Source organism: Gavialis gangeticus, unplaced genomic scaffold, assembly GCF_001723915.1.
Source record: "Gavialis gangeticus isolate Ggan-Ray unplaced genomic scaffold, GavGan_comp1, whole genome shotgun sequence".
Lineage (NCBI taxonomy): Eukaryota > Metazoa > Chordata > Crocodylia > Gavialidae > Gavialis > Gavialis gangeticus.
The window spans coordinates 23,615,521-23,632,253 of NW_017728994.1; the positions used below are offsets into that span (position 1 = coordinate 23,615,521).

Genomic DNA, 16,733 nt, shown 5'->3' on the forward strand with positions numbered 1-16,733 from the left:
TCTGTGTTGTTTTTTCATCTCTTTGGCATTCAAGGAATAGATCCTTTTTTCAGAAATCATTTCTCCTCCTGACTAAAAGCTGTGGTTTTCAGAAACACTGCACTTATTTCAAACCATTAAGATCTGTCAAACTGACAAACAAATGGATATACAATGCAGTAATTCAGCTTCCTTGAAAATCACTAACTACATATGCTATCTGACACATTCTTACTTTACTTATAGTTTCAAAAAGAAATATTTAAAATGCCTCTTTAAACAGAGACAAAACTTAAATTTTCAAAGGCTACAATTTACTAGTACTTTAAAAGTCTCACTCATCTAATCAGGTAAGTCTCAGTCTAACCCAGGGGTGGGCAAAATGCAGACCACAGGCCGGATATGGCCCACCAGGCCATTCTATCCAGCCCGCGGGGCCCCTAAAAAATTTAGAAAGTTAATATCTCTCTGTCCCAGCTGCCTGTCATGTGGCCCTTGATGGCTTACCAAAATTCAGTAAGTGGCCCTCCACCCAAAATAATTGCCCACCCCTGGTCTACACTAATTCAATTATGCTGTTATTTAAAATATCTCCTGTAGAAAAAAAACTAAGATAGATCTATAAATCCACATAAGATTCTTAACTTTATTATTCCCCTTACACTATGTCTATCGCAGGGGTGGGCATAATGCCGCCTGGGGACTGGATGCAGCTCGCCAGGCCATTCTATCTGGCCCACAGGGCCCCTAAAAAATTTAGAAAATTATTGTTAATCTGCCCTGGGCTGCCTGTCATGTAGCCCTCAACGGCTTGCCATAACCCAGTAAGTGGCCCTCTGCCCTAAATAATTGCCCACCGCTAATCTATTGGGGAAACAAAAGTTCAAATACAAAATTATTTTGGTTGGGCAGCATCAGATTTTAGTTCTGTAATTTATCAAAGAATGAGTACTTACACCTTTACAGCCCCTGGTGTTCTTTGATGTAGATATCTTGATGGATATGTGCCCCATATAACACGTAGTGCCCACACATACAACTCTACATGAAGTCACCTCCCCTTTTACCCTGATGATACAAAAGAATGGACTATCCCCAATTGCCATTCGGATCCTTCAATACCCTGATAAAAAATGTTCAAGATTTAGGGACAGTGTGTGTTTTAGTGAATTTATATGCAGAGAACATCTCCAAAGACACACTAACATACTGTATTTTCTTGCACGCTATATGTACTTTTTCTCCAAAAATCAGCTGCCCTCCCCTCAGTTGGGGTGTCAAGCAAAGAAGCTGATTTTTCTGCCCAGAACAGAAGCACTCCACTTAGATTCCTGCCCCCAAAGCCACAGCCCAGTAGCATCAGCAAAACTTTCTTTTCAGGCTACAGGGTCAATAGTTCATTGTTCTTCAATTCACAAGTGTTAACAATCTCTCTTTTTTGGGAGTCTTGAAGTTCCCAGTCCTCCGGCAAATTTGTTGGAAAAACCTTTTTTTCTTCATTCTGCCTTCTCAGAAACAAGGTGTCTATTTGATTTTTGGACATCCTCTAGGCAAGAAAATACTCAAAGAATGAGGAATGATCACTTAATGTATTTGCACATGCTGTACATCATTCTTGGTTAAACAGCATATAGCTTTTCTCTTTAAGAGATGGGAACTAGGAACTTACCTAAAACAAGGATTGTAGCAATGCTCAATGAAGAGGTGAAGTGTCCGAGCTGTAGACTGGTATCAAAGAGTAGTCGTTGTTTAAGGCGAACAGCCACAGTTTAACATAGATGCTTTGCTAATCTTGGGTGTAGGGACTCAAACATGCCACCAAGGTTGCTTAAATTCTGACAGATTGTGCCTTCATATGAGATTTAAGCATTGCTTTATTGATACCTAGTGCAAAACAGAACCCAGAGAACTTCATCAGTCTGACACTCCTCTTATAAATTTCTCCATTTCTTCTTTAGAAAAAGAAATGTGAACTCATTTTAGATTATATTTTGAGAAAGATTTCAAATCATACATTTGGCAGTATACAGTCTTCGTATAGGTAAAAGTGGAGAGGTATTTGGGGAGTCAGATGTCAGACACATTATAGTGTGTCATAAATCCAATGTCTATATTGAGTCCATGAGCTTTTGTATCCAGGAGGTTGATGAAGTGCTACCAAGCCAGAACCTTTCAAGACAGACAGCTCACAAAAGACACAGAAACAGATCACTTCACACACAGCTTTATATGTTCTTTCCATGTCCCTCCCCCAGAGCACTGTGATTGGAAGGGAACTCAGAGAAAGATCACAGTCACTGGCCAGCTACAGATGTCAATATCAGAGCAGTTTCCCTCCCCCCTCTTCCCAGTTTCTGTTTCCTGCAAGCCAGCCTTCTGAATCTCCAGATCAATTTGGATGCTTCCGATTCCATCCAGCCCTTTTAACGGGTCTCCCAATTTGTTTCGGAGATTCGGCTGCCGAATCTCCTTCAAATCAAATTGGCTACCGAAGCTTCGCACAGCCCTACATGCTAACTACACCAAAAACTGTTTAACAGTAGAGAGAATACCATACTCGGGAAGACAATGAAGTTGTTCCTATTGCCATGGGCAGTAAGAAGAAACTGGATGGCAGGTGGGGATGTTCTACCCCTTAAAAAAGGTACATTCATACCTTAAGCCTATTAAGCACAGTGGGTTAAAATATTTTAAATTCCTGGCAGTTTCCTCAGGCACAGCTCCTCAAAAGAAAACACCATGTTTCCTACACGTGATAGAAGGTCTAAATGTGGGATCATTGCACTGTGTAAAGTTGGACTACTTTACATACATTCTGTGCTTGTTCAATATTCAAGATTTAAAAAGTTGCCTAGTAGATGAAGTAGAAATCTCTTCCCCATTGGTATAGAAAACACTGTTTTCCCTCAAATCACCAAACAAACTCCACTAAAATTGACTTTTATAATATTTATCATTTGTGCTATAAAATTAATGTTGCTTATGAAGAAACTAATGGATGTTTTAATTATGTAAGCTTCTGTACAACATGACTACATTACCTGGAAATGTATTTAAACTATACACTGTACTACATGCTTGTTAAAAATGATGCAGCAGTGTTATGAAAATAATGTCATTTATTAAACAGGACACAAAAATCAAGCATTTTAAACAAGGGTCCACCTAGAAATAATGAGACTACATGGTCCCCATTTCCTGTACGACAACATGAGTTTTAGTCACGGTTTAGCTAATCAGTAATAATGTCACCTTGTTTTGAGGTGCCTAAACTAAAGCAGTTTTAACCCAAAGAACTTCAATTTCTGCATTCAATACACATATGGCTATGTTAAAAGTAAGATTTTTAACCAAGACAATACTCTTAAGTATTCTGAGCATCTGCCTATTATGGCCAGATTCCTACTTTTCTGACAGAATCTTTACATTCAATGGACCAGACTATTTACAGAGTATAGAAGATCTTAGAAATGGTCCAGTCATGACTGTATGCTCCAATACGTGTAAAGAAAAAAATGTTTTCATGGTTACTACAAGCTACCATATCATAATAAAGATTAATATTAAATATAATTGTTCACATAATTTGCTTATTGTATTTATTGCTGTATCACCTATACTTCAGTTCTAAACTAATTTCCTCCTTCCTTGAGAAAAAGAAAAAAATTCTAGTTGTTCGCCTTCCCACCTTAAAGGGAATGACTTAAGATGCATATGCCTTAGCATTCTTAACTAAAGAACATCCAAACAGCCTTTAAGTCTCAACGTAGGCTCTTATTTACTAGTTTCACTTCTAGTTGATGTAGTTAAACTGCTAGTCGATCTTCCTTTTTTCATTGTGTCAAACATTTTGGTCATAGTGGGCAACTTACCTTCATTCCCAGCATGTCCTGAATTTGTTGTTATCTAGTTTGTTCTAGGGAGATGCATAGAATGGGAATGCTTATCGCATTTAATGTGACTGTGGGAAATATAGTCCATCAGTACAACTTACTTCGCTTTGTTCAGAGATCTTCAAACTTGTCTCTACCCCTTTTTTATTCTTCCCCTCAAAAGCCTTTCAGCAGCAGAACTTGGAGCAAAGACAGGCAGACCATTTTCACTGTCTCACTTTGTTCATCATCAGCCTGGTCCTCCCTTGCCTTCTGTCACCAACTGCACTTCAAGGCTCAGCATGTTAGAACCCACGTATGCAGGGCAGCAAGTACTTGAGTAACCCGAGATGCCAGAACTGTGCTAAAAACTCACTGCTTCAGGGCTGGCTACTGTTTTATAGGAGAACCAGTGCCAGGAAGCCTGGGAGGAAGTGTCAGTCAAGGACTGTCTTCTCAACCTGGGAAGTAGCTTGTGAAACAGGTATTTTGCAGCAATCTTTTTGTATGGTTACCTGACAGCTGAGATTAGGCAACTGTGTGCTTTTGGTGACAAGGTGCTGAAGATGCCTCTAATGCGACATTCTTTCCTGACTTCTTTTGGTCCTTCTCAGCATTTATCTTTTTTCCACTGTTGTTCTGTTTTCTCCCTCACACATCTCTTCCTGTTTCTACATTCTCCTTTAGTTGTGTCCTCTTTGTATCATTTCACAACACTGTGAAAGGACAGTGTTCCTTCTTGAGAAACACATCCGATTTCATCTTCTGCGCTGTGTGGTGGTGGCTTCGCTTGTTTTCTTTTTATTGCAACTGGCTACTGCCAAGACGGAAAACACGAGCAATTCCTTACTATTCTGATTCTTGCCAGATCCCCCAGCACCTTTAGATTTAGGTAAGTCACTAGTAGTTGAATCTGATACATCTCCAGGAGATACTTCTGCTCTTCCAATGTTGGTAATTAAATTATCTGCTTAGCACTGGCTGAGATTCTATAGAGTTTTCCCCCTGAATTGCTGTAGGAGGGATTTCAGCATGGTCTTCTGGGAAAAACAAGTCTTTTTTTGGATAAGTATTTCTAAAATTTGGTACTGCTGTAGCATGTTGCCTAACTATGTGCACTATTGTGCAATGACCACACAAAAGCTGGACCAAATACTACTGCCAGGTTTCTTGGGTCCTTCTTGGTGGTTTTTGTTGTTGTCAGAGCTGACCCAAGCACGGTGCAGGGCCCAAGGCAAATCAGCTTGTGTGGAGCCCTGCCCCCACCCCAATCCCATGCATCCTGGATGTGAAGAAGCTGCTGCCATTGGCAGCAGTGCCAGTGGCCGGGGGGAGGGAGTGGGGGGAGTGGCCCGATGCAAAACTGGCAGCAGCAGCGCAAAGTCGCACAGCCACTCTGCCTGGCTCCGTGGAGACCCCCAAAGCGTGGGGCCCAGGGTGGTCGCTCCGATTCACCCCCCGGGACAGCCCTGGTTGTTGTTGGGGGGGGTTTGGGGGGTGGAGAAGGGGCGAGGGGTTGAGTTTTCTGCTAGTGTCTTCAGATGCGCAGGGAGAACCTGAATGTCTTTATGAAACACTACATTTAAGTTGTGAATCAGCCATTTTAGCATTTTCAGCCACTGCAATGCATAGGATGTTCCTTTCTCTTAGCATCTATGAAATCCACACACTTGTCATTAGTCAAGAAAGGCTCTGGAAGTTTTCTAAAGAAGAATTTCAGTAAACTGCTTATCACATTCACATCTCACCATTTATCATCATGAACATCAATGTCAGTCATCCCTTTAAGTTGTTCTTGCATGCTTAAGAAGAACATTATTTCCAGTGTATTTAACACCTCTTTCTTCAGCCAGTTTTCAGTATAGATCAACTACCAGTGGAATATATTAATTGATTTGGGCTGGGGACAGACATCAAGTCTAACACCAAAGGTTCCTCTAGCATATGACTTCTTCTCAGTGGTTTTCCTCATAATTCTTGGAATGCTTTTATGCCTTGTTCCTTTGCGTCTCAGTGGGTTTTTCCTCTAGTAAGAAGATCCCTTTCAGACTCCTCTTTGGGAGGATGCCAACTCTGCATCCTTTGTTCAGGTATGCTGCTAAGAAGAGTCTGCCTAATATTTAAGACTCTGAGGAGGTGTTTTGGGAGAAGGCTCTGTTCTTCTCCTGGAAGTCACCATGATTCTATAATCTTCAATCCTTTACCTAACGAGGTCTGCTCTAGTGACACTGATATCCTCTGCATTTAAGCTGTTATTTTCCTGTATAGCCTTAATCCATGCCAACATTATCCTGTCTTCAGCCAGGAACATCTTCTCCATTAACAGACATCAGTTAGGAGCCTAACAATGTTTTTTCAAAGTTCATCAAAACCTTCAAGATTCCAGAATTCTTACTGCGATTTAGTGACTGTGACACGTGTGCACTATGCACTCCAGCAGGTGGGTGGTGTTGTTCTGCACTGCACTTATATCCTGTTTCTGCTGCCCTATAAAACCTTTTTATCAGGTTTGTTCCCATTTCCGATTTAAGATTGTATTCCATAAAGATCAACTCCCACTTTACGAAAACTTGTTTTCATGCCTTTTAAATGCTAAATAGTGACAGACAGCCTTCCACTTCCAAAAAACACTTTGAGTCAGACTTCAGTTCTCCTCCTCCTGACAGCAAAATTGTCCATCTACCATGTATTTCTGCATCTACTGAAAACCCATTCCCTTATACATCATTATACTGCTTTGTTAAAGTGGCTATATTTTTTATGAAGTTGTTACATTGCATATAACTGGTGATTGGCATACACATGGGATTTATGCTGTTATGATTTTACAGAAAAAAGGTATATGAATTTTTAAGAACTATGGTTAGCATCTTGCATGGTTGGTGAATTCGCCTGCGAAACAGTACTGATGTAATCAGAGTGCTAGTTCTACTGATAAGTGCATTTCCTAAAGAATTATAAGTCATATTAAGTGCTTTTTTAAAAAAGTTAGACTTTGTGTTTTAAAAACAATACTAGCTAAACTAAAATTATTCTTCTAGACTGTGAGAACTGACCCACAGTATAATCACACCGTAACAGTTCTGTGATAGAATAATTTCACATAAAAATAAGCTTTTTGTTCACTATCAGAAAGGATTTTATTATATGCTAAAGTATGAAAGTCACTGGAAGACTTTTTCAGGGCATTTTCATTGAGTAAAACTAATGTATAGCCAGTAGAAATGCAACTGTAAATTTTATTTAGATATCTTTGGGGAAAATGCCTTCAAAGGAATTTTAGTTTTCAGAAAGCAAGTCTCATACTGCTTTAAACACTTAATATTACTAAGGCTTGAGTTTCAGATAGTCTTCAACATTTCAGCCTATCAGAAACTGAATGTGTGTCTATTTGAAGCAATAAAGAAGGAAATCATCTTAAAATTCCATTATAAAAGCTTGCTCCCTCTGCCCCCCTACTTCAATCCTGGAAAAGGTTATCCCAGCTATACCGATTTGTTAAGACATCTGTGTGCAAGAATTCCCTGCAACAGACTCATCTATGCCAGTGTTCCCAAAGACTTCAAATATAGCAGGCAAAGTCAAGGTAAAGGTACCTTGCTAAAGTCAAGGTATATCAAATGTACTGTTCTCCCCATATCCATGGAGCCTGTGGCCTTACCAAAGAAAAAAATCAAGTTGATCAGGCATCTTGCTCTTGGTGAATCCATACTGATTGTTCCTGATCACCTTGTTTTCCCCTAGGGGATTCACAATAGATTCCTTGATTGCTTGTTTCACGGTGCCTATCTTTAAAAAAGGGAAGATGAAAGATCTGGCAAATTACAGACCAGTCAGATACCTGGAAAGATTATGGAACAGGTCCTTAAGAAGTCAATTGTGAATCCCCCAGAGCAAAGGTGGGCAAAATGGCGGATTCCGCTGGCAGCCGGACTCCATTTCCCAGCAGCCCCTGACCACATTGCTGTGGCCGGTTTCCATGGAGACCCAGGGGCTGTAAGAGTATGAAGCCAGGGCTTTTATGGAGACCAGCCCCAGCTGTCCTGGCAGGACACATAGCTGAGCAGGGAGCTGTTCTGGGGCTGGGGCTGGGGCTGGAGCCGGGGCCAGGATTTTGTGGTGGTGACAGCATGGTCCAGAGACAAGGCAGAGCTGAGATCTGCTGCCCTCTTATCCCTGCCTGCAACATGCGGGCAGTGGATCACAGCTCTGCCCTGGCTCCAGCCTGTGCTGTCACCACCACAAGATCCCAGCCCCAGAACAGCAACCCACCCAGTTGCAGGCCCTGCCAGTGCTGCTTGGGCCAGAATCCATGGAGACCCTGGCTCCACCACTCCTGGGGTCTCCAGTGAAACTGGCCACAGTGACATGGGCAGGGGCTACTGGGAAATGGAGTCCACCACAGACCCGATCCAACCCACAGGCTGGACTTTGCGTACCCCTGACCTAGAGGAAAACAAAGTGAACAGGAACAGCTAGCAGTAGTAATTAACTCTGCCACTGCTCCCCCACTGCCAAATTTCCAAACCTCTGAGGAACACCTGTGGGCTGAAAGGGCATGGCTCTGTGGGCCAGGGGTTGGCAGTGGGGGAGCAGTGGCAGAGTTAATTACCACTTCTTCCATATCTTTGCTACCAACTGAGCTCATCTTCTGGTAACTAACTGTATTTGGGAAGACTGAAGTCAAAAAAGGTATTAAATATTTCAAGCTTCTCTCCATAATCTGTAACCAGATTGCCTTCTGCATTCAGTAAAGGTCCTACATTTGCTTTGGTCTTCCGCTTACTTCTGACATACTTGTAGCAGCCTTTTAAGCCCCTGCCAGTTGCATCACAAATTGTGGCTTGGTCTTCCTGATTTTCTTCCTGCATGTGTATGTAATCCTTTTATATTCCTTCCTGGTAATGTGACCAATTTTACATTTCTTGTAGGGTTCTCTGTTGCATTTCAACTCACTGAAATCTCTGTTTAGCAAGGCTGACCTCCTATTGCACTTCCCATTCTTTTATCACATCAGGATAGTTTGCTCCTTTACCCTTACTGCCAGCTCCTAAAAGCACAGCCCTCTCCCCTGGGCTCTTTCCTCCCCATCAGACTTGTTTGCCAAGGAATCCTGGATACCAACTCCCTGAGTTCGTGAAAGACTTTTCTGAAGTCCAGTATCTTTATTCTACTGTTCTCTTTCTTTCCTGCCTTTAGGGCAGGGGCAGGCAAAGTCCTGCAGGGCCAGATCGGGCCTGCGGTGGACTCCATTTCCCAGCAGCCTCTGCCCACCATTGCTGCTACCAGTTTCCATGGAGACCCCAGCAGCAGCAGTGTTATGACAGTGCAGGGCCAGGGTTCCATGGAGACTGGCCCCAGCAGCACTGGCAGGATGTGCAGCTGGGCGGGGAGCCGCTTCAGGGTTAGGATCTTGTGGCAGTGACGGAGGTGGGGCAGAACTGCCATCTGCTGCCCATGCAGGCAGCAGGTCATGGCTTTTTCCTGGCTCCGACCATTCTGTCACCGCTGCAAGATCCCAGCCCCAGCCCCAGAGCAGCTGCTGGGGCTGGTCTCCATGGAAACCCTGGTCCCGCACTGTCATGGCCCCACCACTGCCAAGGTCTCTATGAAAACCCGCTGCAGCACTCCAGAGAGGGGTTCCGGGAAATGAAGTCCAGCCACTGGCCAGATCTGCCATTTTGCCCACCCCTGCCTTAGTATCTTGAACTCCATCATTTCATAGTCACTGTCACCCAAGTCATTTTCCACCCTCACTTTCACAACAAATTCCTCCCTATTTGTGAGCAGCCAATTGAGAAGAGCTCCCCTGCATAGCTGGACTTTTTGTCACTTGCACCAAAAAGTTATCACCAGCACACACTAAGAATTTGCTGGACTGCTGGAGGACTTCTGTGTTCTCCTCCTAGCAGATGTTACAGTTATTGAAGTCCACCATGAGAACCAGGTCCTGTGATTTGGAAAGTTCTGTTAGTTGTTTAAAGAAGTCCTTGTACATCTCCTGCTTTGGTCGTTTACTGGAGATCTTCCTTGATGCACCCAGACCTTTCCAACAGGCTCTCAACAGACCAGCTTTCCACTTAGTACTGCACTTCAGAATACACATAAATCGCCTTTATATATACACACAAATTCCTCCCCTTTTCCCCCCTGCCTATCCTTCGTGATCAAGTTATACCTATACATAACAGTACTCCAGTCACATGACTATCTCTAATCCCAATTCCACAATTGTACTAGGACCTCTAATTCTTCCTGTTTATTCCACACACTTCTCACATTAGTATATAAACATTTCAGGTAACTGACTGACTAACTCTTTCCTCCCTGAGAACACTGGGCTCCTGCTATTCCCTCTACTCGATTTTTATGTATGTCCTTTGGCTCTTTACTTATCTCGGCTTTTGCCTCCATCCCCTGGTGAACCTGGTTTGAAGCCTTCCCTACAAGGTTAGTGAGCCTGTAATAACAGTTTCCTTCTTTTTGGAGGATGCTCACTAATGTAGGGAGCTGATCCTTAGCCCAACTCTTAAAATGAAACCACACATCTTGTAAAATCTAGAAGTCTATTCTTGCACAATCAATGTAACACACAACTAAATTGTTATAGCTATATGTGACATTGTAAATAAAAGTATAATCAACGGTAGTATATTGGTTACTTTAAATTAGAAAGGGAAGAAAAGAAAAATGATTCTTTGACACCCATTCTTACATAAAAAGTAGATCAGGGTGCCACCTTAAAGACCAACTCATTTCAAGTGTCAAGTCACGCACACTCTCTCTTACGAGTATTTTGCTGCTATCATTACCACAAATGCCATTCAGACAGCACACAGCACTGTCAGCCATAATTATAAAGAAAAGATAAGCAAACTTGTATCTAGTATTGTAACTAATCTTTTGTTCTAGATTTTGAAGTGAAAAGAAAAAAGTGCCCTCAATAGATCTGAACTGTTAAACTATTTTATCATTTATTCTGCTAATCTACATATCAAATTCCTTATGTTTAGAAAGACTTTTTGTTTAGATTATCTGCATATCCCTACTGCAAGCAAACAGTAGGAAATTACTCACATGTAAATTGGCTTCAGAATCAGTAAAAACATGATTATGTTTTGCAGTAAGCTGAACCATACACTAACTGGTACTTTATCTTTACACCTTGTTAATCCAAACAGGTGATACGGTGCTCCCACAAACACTGAAAGCTCAACCTCTAACCTAACCAACAAAACATCTTTCATCCTCACTCATGGTACTGACTTTAAAGTCAACTAATCAAGCACTACACTTACTGTATCAGAGCATTATTGCAGTTGTTAAAATCCTACTGTATTGCTCTATTAATACTTGTATATCACTCTGACAAGAACTATTTAGGCACTAATTATTTTTTTCCTACTTCAAGATAACATATGCAAACAGGGCAGGATTGGTTTTGCTACTTCAGTTCTGAGTCTTTCTGTTCTTACAATATACAAAGTAGACTTTATGTCCTTCTCTACCATGAGCAAAATAAGGGGAGACAAAGGAAAGGGAAAAATTATCTGTATTCTGCTTGTTAGCAACAGTGGAGCCTCTCAAGTAAAAGGTTATTTTATTCATTCCCTCCCTTACTCCTTCAAATTCTTATTATGCAAAACTTGATCTTTCTAGTTTGGTGAGCCGTGGGCTTTTTCCCATTTTAAATATTTATCATATTAAAATAAAAGGAAAGAAAGGGATCCCCTGAATGTACCCTAATGGTTAAACATTATTCTGCACGCCACAACCAGGCTGAAGAACTGTTGTACTTGGTTGTACAAAAACAGACCTGCATTTCAGAATTATAACAGGAAAATCAGAAAACTTTCATTCTGACTCTCTTAGCCACTTAACAACTAACAAGAGGCTGTTATAAAAAGTTTGATCTTTACAGGTTTACAGAATCATTCCCTCACGCTAGTATGATATTAAATAGTCTTTTAATTTCACATCTACATCTAATAAATACACTGAGTTTCCCCTAAGTTTCTTGCCATTGTGGATGAAATAACTTCAACCTCAGAACTGCAAGCTAATTTGCATAGACCTATACCTGAATTCATGCACAGCTCCCACTCATTTCAGTTGTTCTATACAGGCAAAGGGCTTACTCAGCCTACTTATATGATCTCCCACTTACCTTCTAAAAATGCATATGCATGCAATGCTTCGGTCACACTATATCATCATAATGTCAATTTTTTATATAAAACTTTATTTTTGGTTGCTGAGTTAAGCTATCATTTATCACCAGGGGCATCAAACTCACCTTGCCTTGTGAGCTGGATAAGTGGCACAGGATTGGTCTATGGGGCAGGTGAATGGTGTAGGGCTGGCTCAGTGGGCCAGACTGGTGTCACAGACTCTACTGCTCATGCCAGATCTAGTACATGCAGTGCCTGCTTCAAGACAATCAGGAAGAGGCCCGGCATCCCAAGTGGTTGGTTGCTGTTGAAGAAACAAACCATGGGGCTGGACTTCTTCCCACAGTGCTGTTGAGGCTCCAGCACCACTGCTCTTGCATTGGATGCCTGGCAGTCAAACTCGAGAGCTGTAGCACCAGAACTTCAACAGCACCATGGCTTCTTCTCACGGCAGCAGCCAAGCACCTGGGCGTGAGCTGCAGCGCTGGAGCCTCAGTAGCACCATGGTATGTTCTCATGGCTGCAGCCAAGTACCCAAATGAAAACTGCAGAAGCACTGCAGCTTTTTCTCATAGTAGCAGTCAAGCACCCAGGCAAGAGCTATAGGGCTGGAGCTGCACCAGCACTGAGGCGTGTTCATGTGGCAGCTTCCATTGGGCTCCCATGCTGCTGCTCTTGTCTGGGCACAACAGCACTTTGGAAAGATAACTAACACTGCAGGCACTCTGCTGCTGCTGCTGCTGAAAGAACAAGCCATGGTACTGGGTTTGCACCATGGTGCTGCTGGGACTCCAAGGCCTTCCCTCTCACATGGGCACTTGGCAGCCACCATGAGAACAGAAAGGCCACGGTGCTGCTGGGGCTCCAGTGCCACACGTCTCACCTAAGAGCTTGCCTGCTGGGGCAGATAGATCCCACATCATAACCCGAGTCAAGGCAAAAGTCTCTGGGCTTGATGACCCAGCCCTGTGGGCCACATCTTGCTTGTGGCCCTATGTTTGGCATCCTGATTTATATAATCCCTGGTTTCAAATAATTTACACATTGTGATCCCAATTCTGTAAGATTCACATACCAAAGTCATCCCATCGAGTTCCAATAGATATCCAAGTTTACAAAGACACACTTGCAGCCCCCAGTTTTGCAAAGATTTATATGCACCACCCTTTGAGGTCAACAAGTCTATCACAAGCAAATACATTAGCATCTACCTCCACCTAGAAGAGTTTACATTTTAAAAATTTGACTGCTACAATAAACTAATAACATTTATACTTCAAATGTCACAATCTTGTTCATATTCTATGTTAATGAATGAGAAAGCGATAGGATAACTTTGTGATATGCTACAGCTTAATTTCAAGAGAAAACCTTAGGAAGCGACTCTGTGCAGTGATTCATGTAAGTAAGTAACCTCTGCATTTGCATGAAGTCTCACTCAGCAACTTTTGTGGGAAAGTGTCTGGGTGAGGTTCGGCCAATGCAGAGAAGCAAAAAACTGTAAGTAGCTACAGAGTAAGATAAAGAAAACTTGCATTTAACTAAAATAAAATGTTCTCTCTCACCCCTGCTGTTTTTCAGATAACACTAAGAAAGAATGATCCAACAGTTTACATTAAATTACTAAATAATTTTTCATCATTTTCTCTGGGTTGTAACAAATTCTTCAAAGAAAAGAAACAACACTTAGTTTAACTTTATAGATAATAATTGTATTTTGTTCAGAGAGATTAGATGTCCAGATAATTAACTAGGCAAAACAATGCCGACAACATCCAAACTGCTTAGACTATACTGAGCACAGGGAATCTGTAACTTTGGAACTGTTCCATGCTAGCAAAAAAATATTGCTTTCACTGTCAATATTGGCATCCAAAAAGCAAATTTAATTATGAATTGGCTGTAAATTAGTGCTCTACTCTAGCTAACTGTTCTACACAGAATGATGAAACTGCATCAGCATCATATTTAGTTACATAGTCACACTGGGTATGTCTACGTGTTCAATTAATGCAGTTTAGGTCATGCGCATTCAAGCTACTACCTCCATTACACAGTACTAGAAAAAGACACATTAGCCTATTTTAATGCGCATTAGCTAAACAAAATGTTTTTTGTAATCGTTTAATGCACATTAAAATAGGCTAATGCATATTAAAGTGGACATGTAGATGTGCCCATTGTTTAAAAGGTGACACCTTCAAATAAAAAAGTGATCCTCACTCATAGTAGTTAATGATCATAGAGAGCTTTTTGCAAGAGCAGAGGTGCTTAGTCTCCCCTGAAGTTTCAGTATTCTTTACTTCCTACCTGAAGATGCTGTATCCTATTACTCAAAGCAGATAGCAAACTTTGCCTTAGAGAATATGGTATCACTTTGTATGTCAAGTAATTCCAGCAACCTTGAACCCTACAGTATATCAGATCATCTACTGACTTCAGATCTCTGCATAAACAAGGTTCAGCTGAGCAGCTCTCGGTGCAGAAGTCAAGACCTAGCCCTACAAACTGATTTCAGAATCAGACTCCAGCTCTGCCCTCAGAGAGGTGCTACATGAATTAAATAAACAACACTGCTGAAGTGAGTTAGAACTAGAAATGGAGAGAAGCATTGACATGAATGATTATAAATACAAATCTTGTCATGTAAAAATGGAAACTAAACTTTTTTCAGAGGCTGTTCCATGCAGATACAAAAGATGGGCTGAAAGGTAGGGAGGGAAAAAAAAAGTTCAGATAGGAAAATAAGCAGATATACTAGGGGACCTGAGAAAGAATGAAAAATGAAGACCTACTCATAGTGCTGGTAACTTTTACCTTTCATTCCCACCACTTGCTAATTAAAAAAGCTATGGAATTACATGTTGACTAAGTATAAATAAAAGATCTACCTGCAGTTAATGAATGAACATGACCGGGTAAGTTTTAATTCCATTTCTAGGAAACAGATTTTAACAGGCTGCCTTTAAGTCAGATACACATTCACTATATCTACAGACTGCCTTCCAGATTAAAGCTTAGCAGGTTTTTTATACAATTTTATACAACTTTAAAAAAAAAAACGCCAAACAAGTTATCATCATAAGGAACCATACTGATCCCCATATGGCTTATTAGAAGGGATGGTTGCAGTCTGTATCTAGATTTAGATACAGACCCATACTCTTTGAGCCAACAGCGTAACTTTCTCCAGCTACCCTCCATGTGGACCATGAGAGATTTTACAAGTGTTTCACAGCCAGACAACAACTTGGGAATCTTGGCTTCTAATTCACATTCTAAAAGAATTGTGTATCTGTAAGCCTGTCTTCTGCACAAGCCCTCCAACAGCATCCACAATTTCAGGCCTGAATCCAAAGCTCTTAATCCACCTCCCTTCATAATTCCTGTCTTTTCCATGTGTTATCTACTCCTTCCCTTTCCCCCCTCTCTCACCCCAACACTTATTCTCTCTCCTAACAGGGTCCCTTCTTCCCCACCTCCTTTCTCTGTTGCTTATGCTTCTGCATTTAACTCTGTGCACTTTCTTCTCTCCCACACTGATACTACCAGAACAGGCATAAGAGCATAGGAATCTCTTCTCTCTGGCATCTGGTGCCAGGCACTATTGCAATCACTCCTAAATACAAGAAGCAATTCCAGATTAAGTCCTGCCTTGTCCTTGCCACCCTCAAATGGAGTACCCTCTCTCTCCGTGTTGAGATTGTGCCACTCACCATCCAGTTGCATGAATGAGTTCTGTGGAAATGGACCGTACCCAGCACAAGCTTATTTGTTGAATAATTTTGCTGACAGCATAACCTGCCAGATTCCTGGATTTTAAAAGCTGGACATAGAAACCCAGAAAGCCACAAGGCCAGATGAACTGTATTTGTAAAACAACAAAATGAGACGAGAAACACTAAATCCTCCTCTGTCATCAGCTTTTTTGCCCATTTATTTACGAAGCTGGAAAAAAATAACTATCAGAGTATGTTTGCAAGAGGAAGCTCAAGCCAACTGAAAACATTTCTTTATGCATAGCCTATAGCCAGATAAACAGATCTGTAAGAAAGTCAAGAAAACTGCTACATTTTGGAAACCCAACTCATTCAATCACAGAACCTGAACAGCACAGGCAACATAGCTACAAGCTTCTTCCCAGCCTCAGGCTAAATAGTTCAGAAACCTGACCTTCAGGGGGCCCCAATTCGTACCAACTATCAATCCCATTTTAAGCAGAAAGCAAAATACCACATTCTCCAAATAAACATGCTCAAGCACAGCAAACTTGTACACAGCATTACTTGTGTACTCCCCACATATGCTAGTGTTCTTGTGTCTTTCTGCTTCCACCAGAAATGTTCTGCTATGAAGACTGCTGACTGGAATAAGAAAAACAGTTAGGCACTCTGGATAAATCAACTAAAATGAAAAAAACACTTTAACCAGCAAAACCTTAAGGCAGCAGTTCTCAACCTTTCTAGGCTCAACACACCCCTCATTAGACTAGAGACCCGCTTCTTGGAAATACTAAGTCTTATTTTCCACTCTTTTTTGTGTGTGGTAAAATAAGAGCAGCAGTGTCTCTGGGGCACAGCACTGGGAGCCCGCAACAGGCCAGGATGGATTTAACACTCAGAATCCCTGCTTGAGTCTCCATGTTTATCGTTTGCACGGGGAGCAGTGCTCACTGCGTGCGGCACCCTGGGGCCCCCTTGAAAGGGCCTTG

At 41.6% G+C, this 16,733-nt stretch overlaps 1 protein-coding gene and 2 pseudogenes across 2 annotated transcripts in view; all 3 read right to left on the reverse strand.

Annotated features, from left to right (window-relative positions):
- SAMD8 (sterile alpha motif domain containing 8) overlaps positions 1–16,733 on the reverse strand; it is a 49,739-nt gene that overhangs the window by 32,266 nt on the left and 740 nt on the right. The gene's annotated exons all lie outside the window — the stretch shown is intronic.
- Positions 3,631–5,128, reverse strand: LOC109287136 (annotated as a pseudogene).
- LOC109287137 lies at positions 5,303–6,241 on the reverse strand (annotated as a pseudogene).